This window comes from Pongo abelii, chromosome 12, assembly GCF_028885655.2.
Source record: "Pongo abelii isolate AG06213 chromosome 12, NHGRI_mPonAbe1-v2.0_pri, whole genome shotgun sequence".
Taxonomy (NCBI): domain Eukaryota; kingdom Metazoa; phylum Chordata; class Mammalia; order Primates; family Hominidae; genus Pongo; species Pongo abelii.
Window position 1 is genome coordinate 123,880,787 of NC_071997.2, and position 16,602 is coordinate 123,897,388.

The 16,602-nt window shown below is 39.0% G+C and overlaps 1 long non-coding RNA gene across 2 annotated transcripts; it reads right to left on the bottom strand.

The window, feature by feature from the left end:
- Nucleotides 1-430: 430 nt before the first annotated feature.
- On the bottom strand, nucleotides 431-16,526 carry LOC129057571 (uncharacterized). Of its 2 annotated transcripts, XR_008522218.1 has the most exons (4): nucleotides 16,390-16,526; nucleotides 14,990-15,067; nucleotides 8,437-8,583; nucleotides 431-970 (listed from the first exon to the last, which is right to left on the bottom strand). It is a non-coding gene; the product is annotated as an uncharacterized LOC129057571 (long non-coding RNA). The 2 variants fall into 2 exon arrangements; XR_008522217.1 differs by lacking the exon at nucleotides 431-970 and having other exon boundaries at nucleotides 5,494-8,583.
- Nucleotides 16,527-16,602: the final 76 nt, after the last annotated feature.

Sequence of the window (16,602 nt, forward strand, 5' to 3'; positions counted from 1 at the left end):
GCGTCGGTGTCATAAAGGGCAAAGAAAGGCTGTGGTTTCAAGGAGGCTAAAGAGACTCAATAACAAATGCAATATTTGACCTGGATCCTGTACTGGGAAAAGCGCCTTAAAAAATGCTACCAGATCAAGGGAAAAATTGGAAAATGGATTATAGATTGATAGATTAGAGAAATGCATTATGTATCAATATAATTTATGAAGTTGATAACTGTACTGTGGTTATTTAAGAAAAAATCCTAACCTTAAAAAATATACATTGAAGTATTTAGTGATAATGGGCCATAATGTATGTAACTTACCCTTAAATAATTTTTTTAAAGTGTGTGTAAAAGAAATAAATAAATAAAGAGCAAGCACCAATGATAAAGCAAATGAGGTAAAATGTTAACAACAGGTGAATCCAAATCTGGATAAAGGGTATACAAATATTCCTTGTACCATTTTTATTTTTGTAATTATTTTAAAGCTGAAATTATTTTCAAACAAAAGTTAAGAAGTTCTACCATTCTAAGATATAGCCCATGAAACTGTTTAATTCTCAAACCTAAATCATCTCCCCTCTCTAAATCCCATAGCACTTTACTGTTTCGTTTGTTTTTGTTTTTGTTTAATTATCACGTACAGCCTTGTGTTGTTGGTTGTCGCAGGTTGTTTGGGGTGTAGAAATCTGGATTTTGCCTTCTTGGTTTCATAGGAAGTCATCCGCATGCTCTTTGTAACTCTCTCGTGTCCCTTGTAGAATGCTGGCACAGGGCAGGTGCTCTGCATGGAGTGTGGAAAGCTCTGGGTACCAAGATTTGGCTTAAAGTCTTTGCTCTGCCACTCAATTGCTCTGTGAACTTGGCAAATTAACATAAGTCTCTGTGCCTCAGTTTTCCTGTTTGTTAAATTGGAGGGCAGTAGGTGGCTTTTCCTGTTCTAAAATCAGTGGTTCAGTATTTGTGTGGTTATGTTTCAGCAGTTTAATGTTCTAGACGAAAATGTAAACAATTTTGGGTTAGTAAGCCATTTTGAGATTTTTTTTTTTTTTTTTTTTTTTGACAGAGCCTAGCTCTGTTGCCCAGGCTGGAATGCAATGGCACCATCTCAACTTACTGCAACCTCCACCTCCCTGGTTGAAGTGATTCTCCTGCCTCAGCCTCCTGAGTAGCTGGGATTACAGGCATGCACCACCACACCCAGCTAATTTTTATATTTTTAGTAGAAATGGGGTTTCACCAAGTTGGCCAGGCTGGTCTGAAACTCCTGACCTCAGGTGATCTGCCCGCCTTGGCCTCCCAAATGCTAGGATTACAGGCTTGAGCCACTGCGCCCAGCCAATTTTGAGATTTTTAATGTGTGTATATATGTCAATTGATATGATAACAGGTTGCAGCTATTAAAAAAGATTCAACAGCCATGGCACTACATTGAGTTTCATAGAGACTGCGCCAGGAGCCCATGAGAGCCGGATGGGTATGGGGCGAGGCTGTGCCTTGCCAAGGAAACATAACTAACTATGGGCAAAGGCGATCCTAAAAAGCCGAGAGGCAGAATGTCATCATAGGCATCCTTTGTGCAAACTGGCCAGGAGGAGCACAAGAAGCAGCACCCAGATGGTTCCATCAGCTCTGAGAGCCTTCTAAGAAGTGCTCAGGGAAGTGGAAGGCCATGTCAGCTAAAAAGAAAGCAAAATTTGAGGACATGGCACAGGCAGACCAGGCCTGTGAAATGAAAGAGAAATGAAATCTACATCCCTCCCAAAGGAGAAATAAAAAAGAGGCTCAAGGACCCCAATGCATTCAAGAGGCCTCCTTTGGCCTTTTTCTTGTTCTGGACCCCAACATTAAAGGAGAACATCCTGGTGTGTCCATTGGTGATGTTGTAAAGAAACAGAGAGGTGTAGAATAACAGTGCTGATGGTGAAAGGCAGCCTTGTAAAAAGAAGACTGCAAAGCTGAAAGAAAAATATGAAAAGGATATTGCTTATTGCTGCATACCCAGCTAAAGGAAAACCGGATGCAGCAGAAAAAAAAAGAGTCATCACGACTGAAAAAAGCAAAGAAGGAAGAAGGGGAAGATGAAAAGGATGATGAGGAGGAGGAAGATGAAGAAGATGATGATGACTAAGTTGGTTTTAGTGCAGTTTTTCCTTGTCTATAAAGCATTTAACGACCCCGTACATAATTCACTCCTTTTAAAGAAAAAAATTCTGAAATATAAGGCTGTGTAAGGTTTGTTTTTAAACTGTACAGTGTCTTTTTTTGTACAGTTACATTACCAAATATGTCTTTAAATAACCCTGTCTTGGTGGTATTTTCAATAGCCACTAGCCTTGCCTGGTACAGTATGGGGATTGTAAATTGACATGGAAATGTAAAGCAGGTTCTTGTTGGTGTACAGAACAAATTAGTTATATACAGGGATGGTAGCTTTTTCATCTTCAGTTGTCTCTGATGCAGCTTATAGGAAATAATTGTTGTTCTGTTAGCACTGTTGTTCTGAATACCACTCTATAATTGCAAAAAAAAAAAAAGTTGCAGCTATTTTGTTGACATTCCAAATGCTCCTAAGTTAAAAAAAAAACACAATAATTTTGGGGGGGTGTCCAAGAGTCTTAGAAGTGACATTTTGCACATATTTGTTGAACCATTCATACATCCTTTCCTTATTTCATTTGACGACATTTTTCTGTACCATAGATGTCATGATAATGACTTTGGATGGAGGCACAGACAAAGCTGAGACCCGGGACCCCAGATGCTTGGGTTGTCTTTTTCAGCAGTTAAGTTGGTTTTATATCAGTCTATCCACACTCCACCAGTTTCCCTTGTGGCTCATGAAATACATTTGCAAGATACTTGGTGAAGGTAATTAAGTGTGCCCTGGGTTCCTGGAAGTTTAAAGTTCATTTAATAATTCTTCATTTCTTATGTCCTACCTTATTTTTGCCACTAGTGATTTTGAACAAAGGCCCATAGAGTTTCAATCTTCTTTCTCCCTCCCCTTCAGGGCTAAAAATTGCTGAAATATAGTGAGAGAGTAGTCAAAATTGTGTTTTCAGATTGAAGCTATAAGAAGAAGTCTGGTTCAAATACACATTTTGCTACTGAAATATGAAAATAATGGGGGATTGGTGTGGTGGTTCACACCTGTAATCCCAGTGCTTTGGGAGGCCCAGACAGGGGGGTAACTTGAGGCCAGAAGTTCAGACCAGCCTGGGCAACAGGAAGAGACCCCGTCTCTACGAAAAAGAAAATTAAAAGCTTAGCCAGGCACTGTGGTGCCTACCTGTAGTCCCAGCTACTCAGGAGGCTGAGGCTGGAGGATCACTTGAGCCCAGGAGTTTGAGGTTACAGTGAGCTATGATTGTGCTACTGCATTTCAGCCTGGGCAACAGAGGAAGGGCAAAAAAAAAAAGAAAAGAAAAAGAAAAAAATTAACAAAATAGTGGGCATAAAAGGAGTCCTTCTCTTTAATTGATTAAAGTAAGTTCTCTTTTAATTTGACCACTATTTTACACCTATTTAATGTACTATCACATCAAATTTTTAAAAGATTTCAGCTGTTTTTGAAAAGATTCAACCCACTGATGTAGGAATAAAATGTACCTTGTGTTCTATTTATGACCTTTAGAAACATTTTAGATAATAAAAATTGTGTTGGAGCACCATGCTTCCCAATTGTCAAACCTTTCGGAGTGCGTATTACAATGAGTGGAAGTGGCATGTGCGTGGTGGTTTAAACGTGATAAATGAGGTTTGCAGTTCACAGAAACGCTGTTCGATATGTTTCTATAATCTCCTCAGTAAACATAAAGATATTCCACTCTTTGGAGACCCGAAATTTTTGTTCACTCTGATATTCCCAGTGATTAACACAGTATCTGATATTCTAGGAACTCAATAAATATTTTGTGAATAAATGAATCAGTGAATAATAACCAATACTTAGAGAAATTTTAATTTAATAAATTTTACATGCATTTAAAACTATTCTCCAGCAACTGAATGAGCCATCTGGTTATATTGTTGAGTTTATTTTATTTTTATTTTGTCACCTGTGCAAATTTTAAAGACCAAAGCTGTGTCACCTAGTATTATAGGACCATGAAAGCTAACTCTGCTTATCCATTCTGGTTGAATCAGGTTTGTTTTGTTCTCCAGATGGGGACACGCATAGTAAATTGGAATAGTCATGACCGCAGAAGAAATCTTCTTCTGCATAATTCTGCATCACTCTGGAGGCCTTGTCTCTCTCTACTGCATCACTGAGGTTTGCTTTGTATTAGTTGATTGAACGTGTATCAGGAAGAGTGGAGAAGTTTCCATGATTGATCTTGTTGTTGTTTTCATTGCCATTTTTTAAAGGTTGATGAGAATTTTAGCTTGTGCCGAAGCTCTTACAGATATCAAAATAGCCATGGGTGAAAACATTGTTCAGAATTTCTGCTTTGTTAGCAACAAGGAGTGATGGTTCATCTGGCTCTACCACTATTCCTTCTAAATAGAACTATAATTTTTGACACTGTGAATAGGACATCTGGGGAGGAAATGCTTGGTTTGTATATATAAAATCAAATATATTACCCCGGCCATCAAATGAGACCACTGACCAGAGTCAAAGTCTTGTATTTTACTTACTACAGGAATATCATCGAAGGGGAGAAGCAATATTTTCTGAAATTTGTGTCTACATTATAACCCATTGCCTACATTTTCAGAAGCAGTATCGGCTTTTTTAAAAACTAATGCATTTTCAACATGCTGGTGAATTTATAACTCACCCTCTCCCTTTAAATAAAGCATATGTCTTTGCTAGAAATGCAAGCTGTATTTCAACTTGGAAGTCCAGGGGCTTATTGTGAGTTTGTGTATATTTTTAAATGAAGGTCAATTTTTTTTTTACTAAATTGTTTGCCTGACAAAATGTTTACACCCCAAACCTTGACAAATATCTTTATTCAGAATAGGTTTATGTTTTCCCATCTCAAATTGAACATTAGAAATACTACTGTAAGTTTGTCCAATTTATACACATAAGATATATTTTTGTAAGAAAGCCTTGGCATAAATACAACTTAGGAAAAAGTAAACTTGGTTTAAAACTTAAATCTGAACATTGCTCGTGTGTAACATGAAATATTTTAAATTATAAAAATGCATGTGTGTTTGTTTCTGTTTTTCTTTTCTAAGTAAACTGTAAGTCTTAACAAGTGCATAAATATAAATTTGGGAATATGTATTTGGAAATGCCTGATAGATAAAGTCATATTCTTTGATATCATGTTATGTGTAATGATATATAAAATTGACTTAGTGGACATTCTATTTAATTAGAACATGATTTAAATGGATACTTTAATATGTGTAGACACTACTCTTGCTGATATTTGGTCTTCTTCTTCTTCTTCTTTTTTTTTTTTTTTTTTTTTTTTTTGAGATGGAGTCTCTATTGCCCAGACTGGAGTGCAGTGGCATGATCTCGGCTCACTGCAACCTCCGACTCCTGGGTTCAAGCCATTCTGCCTCAGCCTCCTGAGTAGCTGGGATTACAGGCATGTGCCATCACATCTGGCTAATTTTTGTATTTTCTTTTTTAGTAGAGATGGGGTTTCACCATGTTGGTCAGGTTGGTCTTGAACTCCTGACCTCAAGTAATCCACCCACCTTGGCCTCCCAAAGTGCTGGGATTACAGGCATGAGCCACCACGCCCGGCTGACAAATTCTTCTTAAGTACAGTGAAATTCACTATTTCAGCAAAACCTGCTCAGCAGGTTATAAGAATTGTTTGCTTTTTACTTTGGAAACATTCAACATTTAGAGTTAGTGAAGATGGTATGAGTTTGGTACTGATATTGTGAAAATCAGAAACATGAGGTAGATCTGGTATTTCTTAATGTTCTCACTTACATTTAATAAGTGGTTGATTGAGGAGTTACATAAACCGTAACGTGCAGTGGGCTAGTTGATCGGAACAGTCTTTGCACAGACATTTGGATGTGCTCTGGGTGCTTGTTCACATTTGTTTATTGTTTCTTTTATTGTACAAACTCCCTTTCTCATAACTTCAACTTTTTAAGTGTACGAAACATATTTCATTGTTATTTTATTTTGTTACTTTTATTCATTGCAGGAATTTTCAATGAGGGGAATGTATATATTTTTGTGAACAATTTAATGAAAAATATCTAAAGAAAATATTAGTAAATCAGGAGAAGGTTGGAAGATAAAGTTGAGAAAGTTATATAGAAGAAAAGACAAAGCTGGAAAATAGAGACAAAAGTTAAGTTAGAAGATTAACCCAGAAAGCCCACTATCCTACAAATAAGAATTCCACAAAGAGAGAACAGTAAAAATGAAGAGAAGACAATTATCAAAGAAACACGAAAAACTTCCTGAACTTAAGGTCTTGTGTTTCTACATCCAAAGAGTCCACAAAATACCCAGCCCAATGAATAGCCAAGACCCATCCTAAGACAGATCACTACAATTTCAGAACATCAGCGATAACAAAGAATATCTCTACAGAGGGAAGAAAAATTAAAAACCAGGTCACATCTAAAGAATCAGGAATTAAAACGGCATTTCTTAATAGCATCATTGGAACTTATAAGAAAATGGAGCAATGCCTTCAAAATTCTAAGTGATAAGGGTTTCAATCTGAAATTCTAGACCCATCTTGGGCAGATATCACAAACTGGTGCACTCAACACCCACTCCCCCATACCCTTCCTAACAGCTTTCCTCCGCTTTAGACACTAGAAAGAAAAAACTGTATTTCCCATGCTCCCTTGCAGCAGCAGCTCTGCATGTCACTGAGGTCCATCAGGCAAACTCACCCAGGAGAGATTTGGGCATTGGAGACAAGAAATGGTAACCACACAGAGGTAGCACATATTCTGGGGCACCTGCGGCAAAGGCTCTGCTATCTGTGTTTCTCATCCTTTTTTCTTTTTATTATTGCTCCTCTGCGGAGCCTTTTTAGACTCATTTTCCTTTAACCACCCCACCCATGCAATTTGAAGATCATAGATATATTGTTTACCTATTTATGTACTATATAAATATCTATTACTCCCAATCTCCTAAAACCAATTTTCACTGCCATTGAGAATGCATGTACTATCTGGTCCCTAGAGTTGTTAAGTACCAAACAGCAGGTGGCGGGGGCTGTGGGATTACTATTAGAGCAGTCCTACGGTGGGACTGGGTGTTGTTCCTGGTTGTGTAACATCCAGGTGTCCCATTATGGGAGAGGAATGAAAGGAATCCCTCCATCACACCAAAGGAAAATCCTAGGCTGCGGGCTTCCTTTAGGGCTTAAGAGTGGCCAGGACAGAGTGAAGCACAACACAGGGGTCCAGGATACCCAGAAAAACACAGAACTAATAGATCACTCTGTGCACATGGCCATGTTGATAGGAGTTCTAGAGTTCTGTGGTAGGATTTGGAAATGAATTCGAATTAATGATAGTTACATAGAAAACTGAATGATTAAGGAAAGGCAACTGTTAGCTCCAGGAAAAACACAAAGTTGTAGAGGAATGAAAACATAATCATAATATACTATGTGGCTCCTCTCTGAATAATATCTATGAGTTCATAATAATGGAAACACTAAATATTTGTTTTGCCCAAAGTAGTAATATATTAGGAGAATCAGGTTGAAAGGAGAATGGGAAAATAATTCTATTCTCATCATCCACAGTTAGGTTGTCAATGTACAATGTTTAAATGGAAAAGTCCTGAAATAGCACTATAAACATCTTTTTTTTTTTTTTTTTTTTTTTTTTGCCCCAGAAAATGTGAAGGTCAATTCCAATAGAAATAGTTAACAGAGTTGAAAGTGTTGGCCGGGCAAGGTGGCTCATGCCTGTAATCCCAGCATTTTGGGAGACAGAGGTGGATCACTTGAGGTCAGGAGTTCAAGACCAGCCTGGCCAACATGGTGAAACTCCATCTCTACTGAAAAACAAAAAACAAAAAACAAAAATTAGCCGGGTGTGGTGGTGGGTGCCTGTAATCCCAGCTACTCAGGAGGCTAAGGCAGGAGAATCACTTGAACCCAGGAGGCAGAGGTTGCAGTGTGCCAAGATCGCGCCACTGTACTCCAGCCTGGGTGATAGAGTGAGACTCTGTCTCAAAAAAGAGAAAAAAAAAAAAAAGAGTTGAAAGTGTTAACTATAGGAAGCAAAATTTAGGAGTGAGAAAACATAGAACAGGGACTTCTCTTTTTTTGTTAAAATCTTATGGTGCTATTTGCCTTTTAAAATTGTTTAATACAAATAAAGTGAAATCCAAACAATAAAAACAAGAGAAAAATGCCAGCCCTGTTCTAAAACTTCTTAATTGCTTCTTTTTTCATTTTCTTCTTTGACAATTTTTGTCTGTGATTACTTTTCCTTCATAAAAGACCTTGGCTATACCATATGTATATTACTTATGAGTCTTCACCTAGATGAAGCTCTTAAGACTGAACACTGTGCTACATGAATTCCCTTTACTTCCAAATTCTCTTCCTGGTCCAAATGCTCTATCACTTGCATGGTGTATCTAGCCAATGCCGGCTCTCAAACGCAGGATCTCAAAGCTGGCAGGTTTCTGAAATTTGTAAGAAATCATAGCTACTCAGAAATATACAAGAATATTTATATCTTTATTACACATAGTCAATAAGAACCCTGGACATTTGATTTTTATTTTATTTACATAATAAAATGGATCTAGTAACGTTAGTTGTCATAGTTATTAGTACTGATGTATTGTTAGTGAATTTAATTAACATTTTAACATAGAGAAAGGATTGTGGATTATTTGTAAATTGGAAAGACACAATAAAACCTAGTTAAATTATTTATTATGGCATATGAATCAGCATATATGAATTATTTTTGTATTTGCTTAATTATAATGAAGTTCTTAATAGAATACGATATATTAAGGGCCCAGGGCAATAGTTCTTAAACTTCAGTGGGTACTTAGGAATTACCCATAAACACTAATAAAATGCAGATTCTAAGGCTCTGACATAGAAAATTCTGATTCTTTATGTGTTGACTTGCCCAGGAATCTGGATTTTAAATAAGCATACTGAGTGATTATAATAAAGATGATCCTGAGACCCCACTGAGATACAGTGCCTTGTTGAATTGTATCAGACATACTTGAGTTGATTTTGTCTTTTGATTTATTTCTCAATGACACTCAGGCAACTCCAAAGGGAGCGATTTTAAGTGCTCTCTTAAATAAGTATCCAGGGACCAGTAGTGGAATATATTTCACACAAAGAGGAATAGAGTAGCTTTATGCAATAAGACCAAGTTCCTGGCTCCTGTCCTAGAATAATGTAGGATCATTTTACTGGTTACCAGCTGGATGCTAACCAAAAAAAGATAAATATTTGTGGATTCAGAGATGGTATTTAGAGAAATACTGTGCAGAAGGATGAAATCTAATGGTGCCTGGAATTTTCAAAATAATCAATCAGAGTAACAATTTTAAATGTGCCACAAAGTAATACGGTACTCCAAACTATAAATTATGCATTCATTTGCTTATTCTTATCCATGAAATCTTTATATGGATTACTGTTTGTCCTTTTAAAATCCCTTTCTTACTGTGTAGGTTGTAAAGGTTCAGAATAGATACTAACAGTTAAAAGCAAAATATCTAACCACAGTATATTCCAGCATTTAAGAAGAAAAAGTTCAAAACTAGTTGTCACCCAACTTATTTCCATAAGTGCAAAACTCTGTTAATGCTTTCAGGTGAGGTAGGCCAGGAATTTATTAAATCACTTAACGTAATCTTTATATCCTAAATTTCAGCCCTCGGTGTTTTTTTCCCCCTCAATCTGGAGGGATAAGCTGACTAAAGCAACAACTTATTTTTTTTTGTTTGTTAGATTTTGTTTTAAGTTCTGGGATACGTGTGCAGGACATGCAGGTTTGTTACGTAGCTAAATGTGTGCCATGGTGGTTTGCTGCACCTATCAACCCATCACCTAGGTATTAAGGCCAGCATGCATTAGCTATTTATCCTGATGCTCCCCCTACCTGTCCCCCAATCCCCGACAGGCTCCAGTGTGTGTTGTTCCCCTCCCTGTGCCCCTGTAACAACTTGTTTTTAATCTACCCTTCTATCTAGCATATGGTACCTATGATGACAAATGTAACCATATGCTGTAAGACATAATGGTGATGATGATGATGATGAAGGTGCTGCTGCTGCTGATGATGAAGGTGATGATGGCTAATATTTATTGAGCACTTACAATGTGACAAGCATTAAGTGTATTAGGTTATTTGAACACCACAACAAATCATTATTACTCCCTTTTTATAGATGACAAGATTGAGGCCCAAGGAGGTTAAGTAACTTTCCCCAAATCAAATAAGTAGGCCTCAAACTTAAGGCAGTCTCACTCCAGTGCCCAACTTCTTTATCCATTGCTTTCTATTAATGTAACCCTCTCTGCCTGATGCCTCAACAAAGTTAAGGACAAAACTTCAGATGAAGTATCTAATAAAGGACCCTCCTTTCATGTTTATTTCCACCTGATCTACATCTTCACTTTGGAAGTGGCAACCCATTATTTTTAAATTTAATAATAATTGGTTTAAGCTTCCTTGGGAACAATATCTCTTTCATGATAGGTTTTCCTTTAAACTTAATGTTTTGTGGTTTTAATAACAACTGTCTTGTGATATACAGTATTTTAGGCCTAGATCAGAATGTACACACAAAAAAACTAAAGAAGAGGGAATAACTATCTGATTTCAAATGGAAAATAAATTAAAAGATAATTTGATGAGATCGAAACTAGACTATCATCTGATTATAAGGCCATTCCTTAGCAGGCACCTCATGTTTATCCAGAGTCATCCATCCTGGAGAGCAAGTTCTTTGGCAAGAGAACCAGGTTAGATGTGGTAACCCCAGACATTATGGGAAGAGATGACTCTCATTTCTAATTTTTCACTGGCTAGAACTCTGACATTAGTTAGGACACTGGTATTGTAATCTGTGGACCAAAACCCAGCATCTATACAATGACAATAAAGGAGGAATGGTTTAGGCATAAAATACCCACAACAAAATATGCAGTTTGACACATTTACTTCTAAAGAGGGAATTCTGCTGAAAGTGATAGGCTGCTGGGGACTACACAAAACTCTTCAGCAGGCTGGAGAATAACTTACAGCTTTCTCTTTGTCACAGAGCTGGCAGCAGAAGGGGGTGGGTGTAACTCCTCCCCTAGTAGCCAGACTACACTGTTTAGCAGAACAGTGATATATCAACATGTATCAGAAGGGCGACTCTTCTTATAATTATAGATAAACAGAAAGAACCTGGAATATTAGGCGAACTGAGAAAATGAGGCCTTCTTCCCCAGTGCAGTGACCCCAGCTGATGCAATAAATGCTGCTAGTGGTGATGGTGATTATGATGAACGCTGGGGAGGCTACAGCAATTTATATTTAAGGTGTTTTATAATTTGGACACAAAAACTATTATTCAGACATGCAAAAGCATGAAACAGCTTGAACTTTATTTTTCTGTACCTAGGAATCAGGGGTTGCAGGTTGCATGCTCATGTGGTAATAAATAACCATGAAAGGGGTGTTCTTTGTATTGAGATTTGACTCAATCATATAAAGATAAAAGTGCCAAATAAATCTATGAGGAAAATAAAATGTTTCCCAAGATGCGCAGATATAAAACAGAAATCTTTGCAGGCCACTGAGAAATAATAGGCATTTTTAAGGAGAAAGATTGATTAGAGACGTAATACATTTGAGGTAGTCCTGGAACCTGTGGAATAATTAGAAAGCAGTGCTATTCCCAAACTGATGAGTAATATTTAGTTTCATTTGCATCTTTTAGCCTAATTTAAACCTAGACTGTGGTCTCATAGAGACAGAGAAAGTCCCCAAAATTCTTGGGAATCATTTAATTTTAGAGGAAGAGGTGACAATTGAAATCATTTATTTAAAAAATCTCTTAACATATTCCCAATGAAACTGAAGATAAGTGATTTGTTTGCTGGTACAGTCCACGTCAGTGGTGGAGCCAGATTACAGCGGAGCCAGGACTTCTCCTACTGTGTTTGCTACCTCTTGTTCAACCTACTTTGTGATTTCCTAATTGAACCATGTTAGGTCTTAAAGGGTGACATTCTTGTTCCATTTTCTAGTCTCAGGCCAAGGTTAGCTTGTAAATGCTTAAAGATGCCCCTCTAGTTAACTTGTTTTTATTATGTGTATGGTTCAATGTTCTTCATCAGTCAAAATTATTCCAGGGTATAGGAACATAGAATAGGCAAAATAATTGACTGAGAGCTCAAATTTCAAGGCACATACTATTTTTACAAAACAAAAGCAGCTTGGCAGATTATTCATTTCTTCCCAGTGGTTTCTTCAAAGTTAAAAATAAGTTGGGAAGGAAAATTCTCATTTTAGCAATCTTTAATGATCACAGAGATTTTAGGAGGCGAGGGCAATGAATCCAGGACAAGAGCACTGCCGCACTGTCATCTTACCACACGTGGACTGTGGACGCTGCCTGGTGCTCCTGCGCCTTTGTCTAAGTAACTCTTGTTAACAATGTGGCTGCTATATTGAAATCCCTTTACTATTAGTTATTATTTCTCAGACTAATAGTACTAGTAACTTTAAAAATAATTGAGTCTATGATTAAGTTCATGCTCATAGTCACAACACTCCTATGAGGTAGGACGAACAGTTACCATTATTCACATTTAACAATGGGAAACTTAAGGCACAGAGAAGTTAAGCCAATTTCTAAAGTTCACAGCTATCTGGTGGAAAAGTTAGGGTTAAAATTCAGGTCTTTTAACTTCAAGCTAAGCTTCTTTCTTACAGACATATTCCTTTGATTTTAACATTAAAAAAAGAAACTTCCTTGATACTTTTCTTGTAACATGTGAATTTGTGAATACAACTGTTTCTTCTTTTGATTATAAGCATCATTTATCCTTTACATCACCCCACATAGTTCCTTGAACATAGTAAGTGGTCAATAAATGTTTTAACACAAAAATTGCTCTTTATAGGATGGATGTTATCCAAGGTAGGGCGGTGAGGCATTATATACAATTAGTTTAATTCTTTTCTCTTTTGTCTCCACTGAAGAGCTTCTGGTATAATTAGCAGATACTGGTCAGGCTAATTGTATGGCCTGCACACAGTTTATGCTACCATCAATGAGTTATCAGCTTAAAATGCCAGCTTCAATTCTTCATTAAAAACATGAAGAGGTAGTATTTTTAATATGAAACAAATGGTTTCCATTTTCAGAATTATACTAAATTTCTTGGATTAATATTATGTGTCAGCTTGACTGGGCTAAAAGGTGCCCAGATAGAGCTATTGAAACATTATTTCTCAATGTGTATTTGAGCATGTTTCCTGGAGAGATCAGCATTAGAATTGGTAGATTGAGTAAAGAAGATTCTCTCACCCACGTACCCTGGCGTCATCACATCTGTTGAGGGCCCAAATAGAACAAAAAGGTGGAGGAAGGGTGAATTCACTGTTTGAGCTGGGACATCCATCATCTCCTGCCCTCGGATATCATTGCTCCTGGTTCTCACGCTTTTGGACATAAACTGAACTACACTGTTGGCTCCTGTGGTTCTCAGGCCTTTGGGCTTGGACTGGACCTACACTACTGGCTTTCCTGGGCCTTTAGCTTACAGATGGCAGATGATCGTGGGACTTCTCAGCCTTCATAATCTCAACCCAATCTCTCATAATGAACTTCTGTCTGTCTATTTCCATATCTATTATCTATCTATCTATCTATCTATCTATCAATCTATCTATTCTATCTAGAGTTCTCCAGAGAAGCAAAACCGTATCTATCTCCTATTGGTTGTGTTTCTCTGGAGAACTCTAATATAATCTTTCTTAAGTTTTATCATGCACCAAGCACTGTTCTGAGCTCTTCATATAAGTACACCTTTATAACCTCATAAACTATGGAGTTGGTGCCATTATTATGCTCATTTTTACACGAGGAAATGGAGACTTAAAAAGGTTAAATAACTTGCCCAATATCTTGCTGCTAATAAATGGAAGAGACTAGGTGTGTTTGATTCCAAAATCTAAGCTATTATTACTACTATACTATATTTTACCTATAGTTTTGTAACTCTGACACAGCAAAATTTTCCCAGATGGCTAAAATCTTCCCTATTCTCTCTCTCTCTCTCTCTATATATAATTTATTTCTTTATTTTTTTTGAGACAAAGTCTCACTCTGTCACCCAGGCTGGAGTGCAGTGGTGTGATCACAGCTCACTGCAACCTCCTCCTTCTGGGTTCAAGCAATTCTCCAGCCTCAGCCTCCTGAGTAGCTGGGACTACAGGTGCCTGCCACCACGCCCGGCTAATTTTTTTTTATTTTTAGTAGAGATGGGGTTTCACCATGTCAGCTGGTCTCGAACTCCTGATCTCAAGTGATCCACCACTCTTGGCCTCCCAGAAGTGCTGGGATTACAGGCGTGAGCCACCATGCCTGGCCTATTTAATTTTTTGAGACAGGGTCTCACTCTGTCATCCAGGCTGGGGTGCAGTGGTGCGATCACAGCTCACTGCAGCCTCAACCTCCCTGGGCTCAGGCCATCCTCCCATCTCAGCCTTCTGAGTACCCGGGCCACCACACCCAGCTAATTTTTGTACTTTTTGTAGAGATGGGGTTTCACCATGTTGCCAGGCTGGTCTGGAACTCCTGGGCTCAAGTGATCCCCCTGCCTCAGCCTCCCAAAGTGCTGGGATTACAGGCATGAGCCACAGCACCCAACCATTCTAGATATTAAATAATTTCATGTAGTTACCCCAAATACAGACTATGTTCTGTCATGTCTGACTAAAATAAAAATTTAGCTTAAGGAAACTCCTTTCTGCAGACATTATTTATTCTAGCTCTGAGATTGTATCTCCATGCTGCTTACTTTAGGTTGCAATATGTTCCCAACACCCACCTTTCAAGTTTTTAAAATGGCATTTCAATTTTTTCTTCAGTTTGTATGCTCAGCCACCTGTGCGCTTCCTCTACTTTTCTAAAGCGAAGAAAAGGAAAAAAAATAGTTTATTTCTAATATAATATTAATAGAGAGGTCTGGATTTTTGGATTAATATACTGTAATAAGCAGCTAATTGATTACAAATCCCACTGGAACACTCCCCCGGGGGAATGAAGGTCCCGGTTTTTTTTACCCTTCCTTTTATCCTCTATTCCATTTCAGCTGAGAATCCACCAAACTAGGATTGAGTCGACCAGTGAAAGAATTTTAGGAAAGAAGGGATTGCACTGATGAGTTCCACTGCCTCCTTTTCAGAGACAAACGTAAGCCCACAGACTGATTACTAAAGCAGGTGTATTTTTATCTGTGCTGTCTTCTTATTCAAGACTCTAAGCTAGTCATCAACCCAATGGTATAACTGATAGCTGACGGAAGTTTCTGGAATGGGTGTTAAGTGTGAGAGAGATGAAGGCCTAGTGATAAGGTCGGCTCTAAATGTAGATTTACTTGGATTCCAATCTACTTATCAGCTGTGTGCCCCTGGGCAAGTTACGTAACTTTTCTGTGACTCAATTTCCTTGAAGGAGGGTGTGTAATAGTATCTATTTCACAAGGTTATTGTAAGGATTAAATACCAAAAGTATTAAAGCTGTGGTTAAACTCTCAGTAAACATTAGTTATTTCTACCAAAGTTAAACTGCCAAATCCTTGAGTCTTGATTTCTCCTCTTTTAAAGTCTTCTGAACAGAAGTTGACGTTCGCATTTTAAAGGAACTCAAATGGCTTACTTTTACGAAGTTGTGGGGATTATATATACACGTGACCCGCCAGGGTATGTAAACCTGGCGGACTTCAACAGTCTGGGGGTGACTGCGCTCAAGGGGTGAAGGGATGCTTAGAAACTGTCTTTCTCAGGAAGAAGGTGGGGCCTTCAACGAGGGCGGCTGGCTACAAAGAACTAAACTTTCACACAGCAAAGGGGAGCCGGTCTCCCTGCGCCTGCGGGCGTCGAACCCAGGCCCGGCTCTCACCACCCAAAGGCCCGGGTGCCGCTGGAGGGTGACGAAAGCGTCAGACCCCGGGGCTGCTCTCAGCTTTGGGCTTTCACCCGGCAGTCTCCCAGACAAAGGGGCTTCTCAGCCAGGTCGCTGTTTTGGCTTGTCGTCCTCCCAGCCCCCACCTTCGTCCCCAACTTCCCCTGGCGCTGGCTCGCCGGCGTTCCTCACATCGTCCCTTTGGCCGCCACCCCGGGCCCCTTTGTTGTCAGCCGTCTCTCCTAGAGAGGGGTGGGGGGCCGCGACATTCCAGGGAGGAGAAACCGAGGAGTGAGGGGCAAAGACGCTCTTCCATGCTCCCACCCGAGGAGCGCGCCCCACGACGCCCGCCAGCGGTTCTCCGGCGACTGCCCGGGCCGCGCCTCGGCGCCCTCGCCCGGGTCCTCGGCACGGGGGAGGGGCGTGGCGCGGCCGGCGCTCTCTGATTGGCTGCGGGCGTCAGGGCGTCGCGCCGCGATTGGGTCGCGCAGCTGTCTGGAGCGAGAGCGCGCGAGGTGGGGAGGGGGCCGCTGGAAG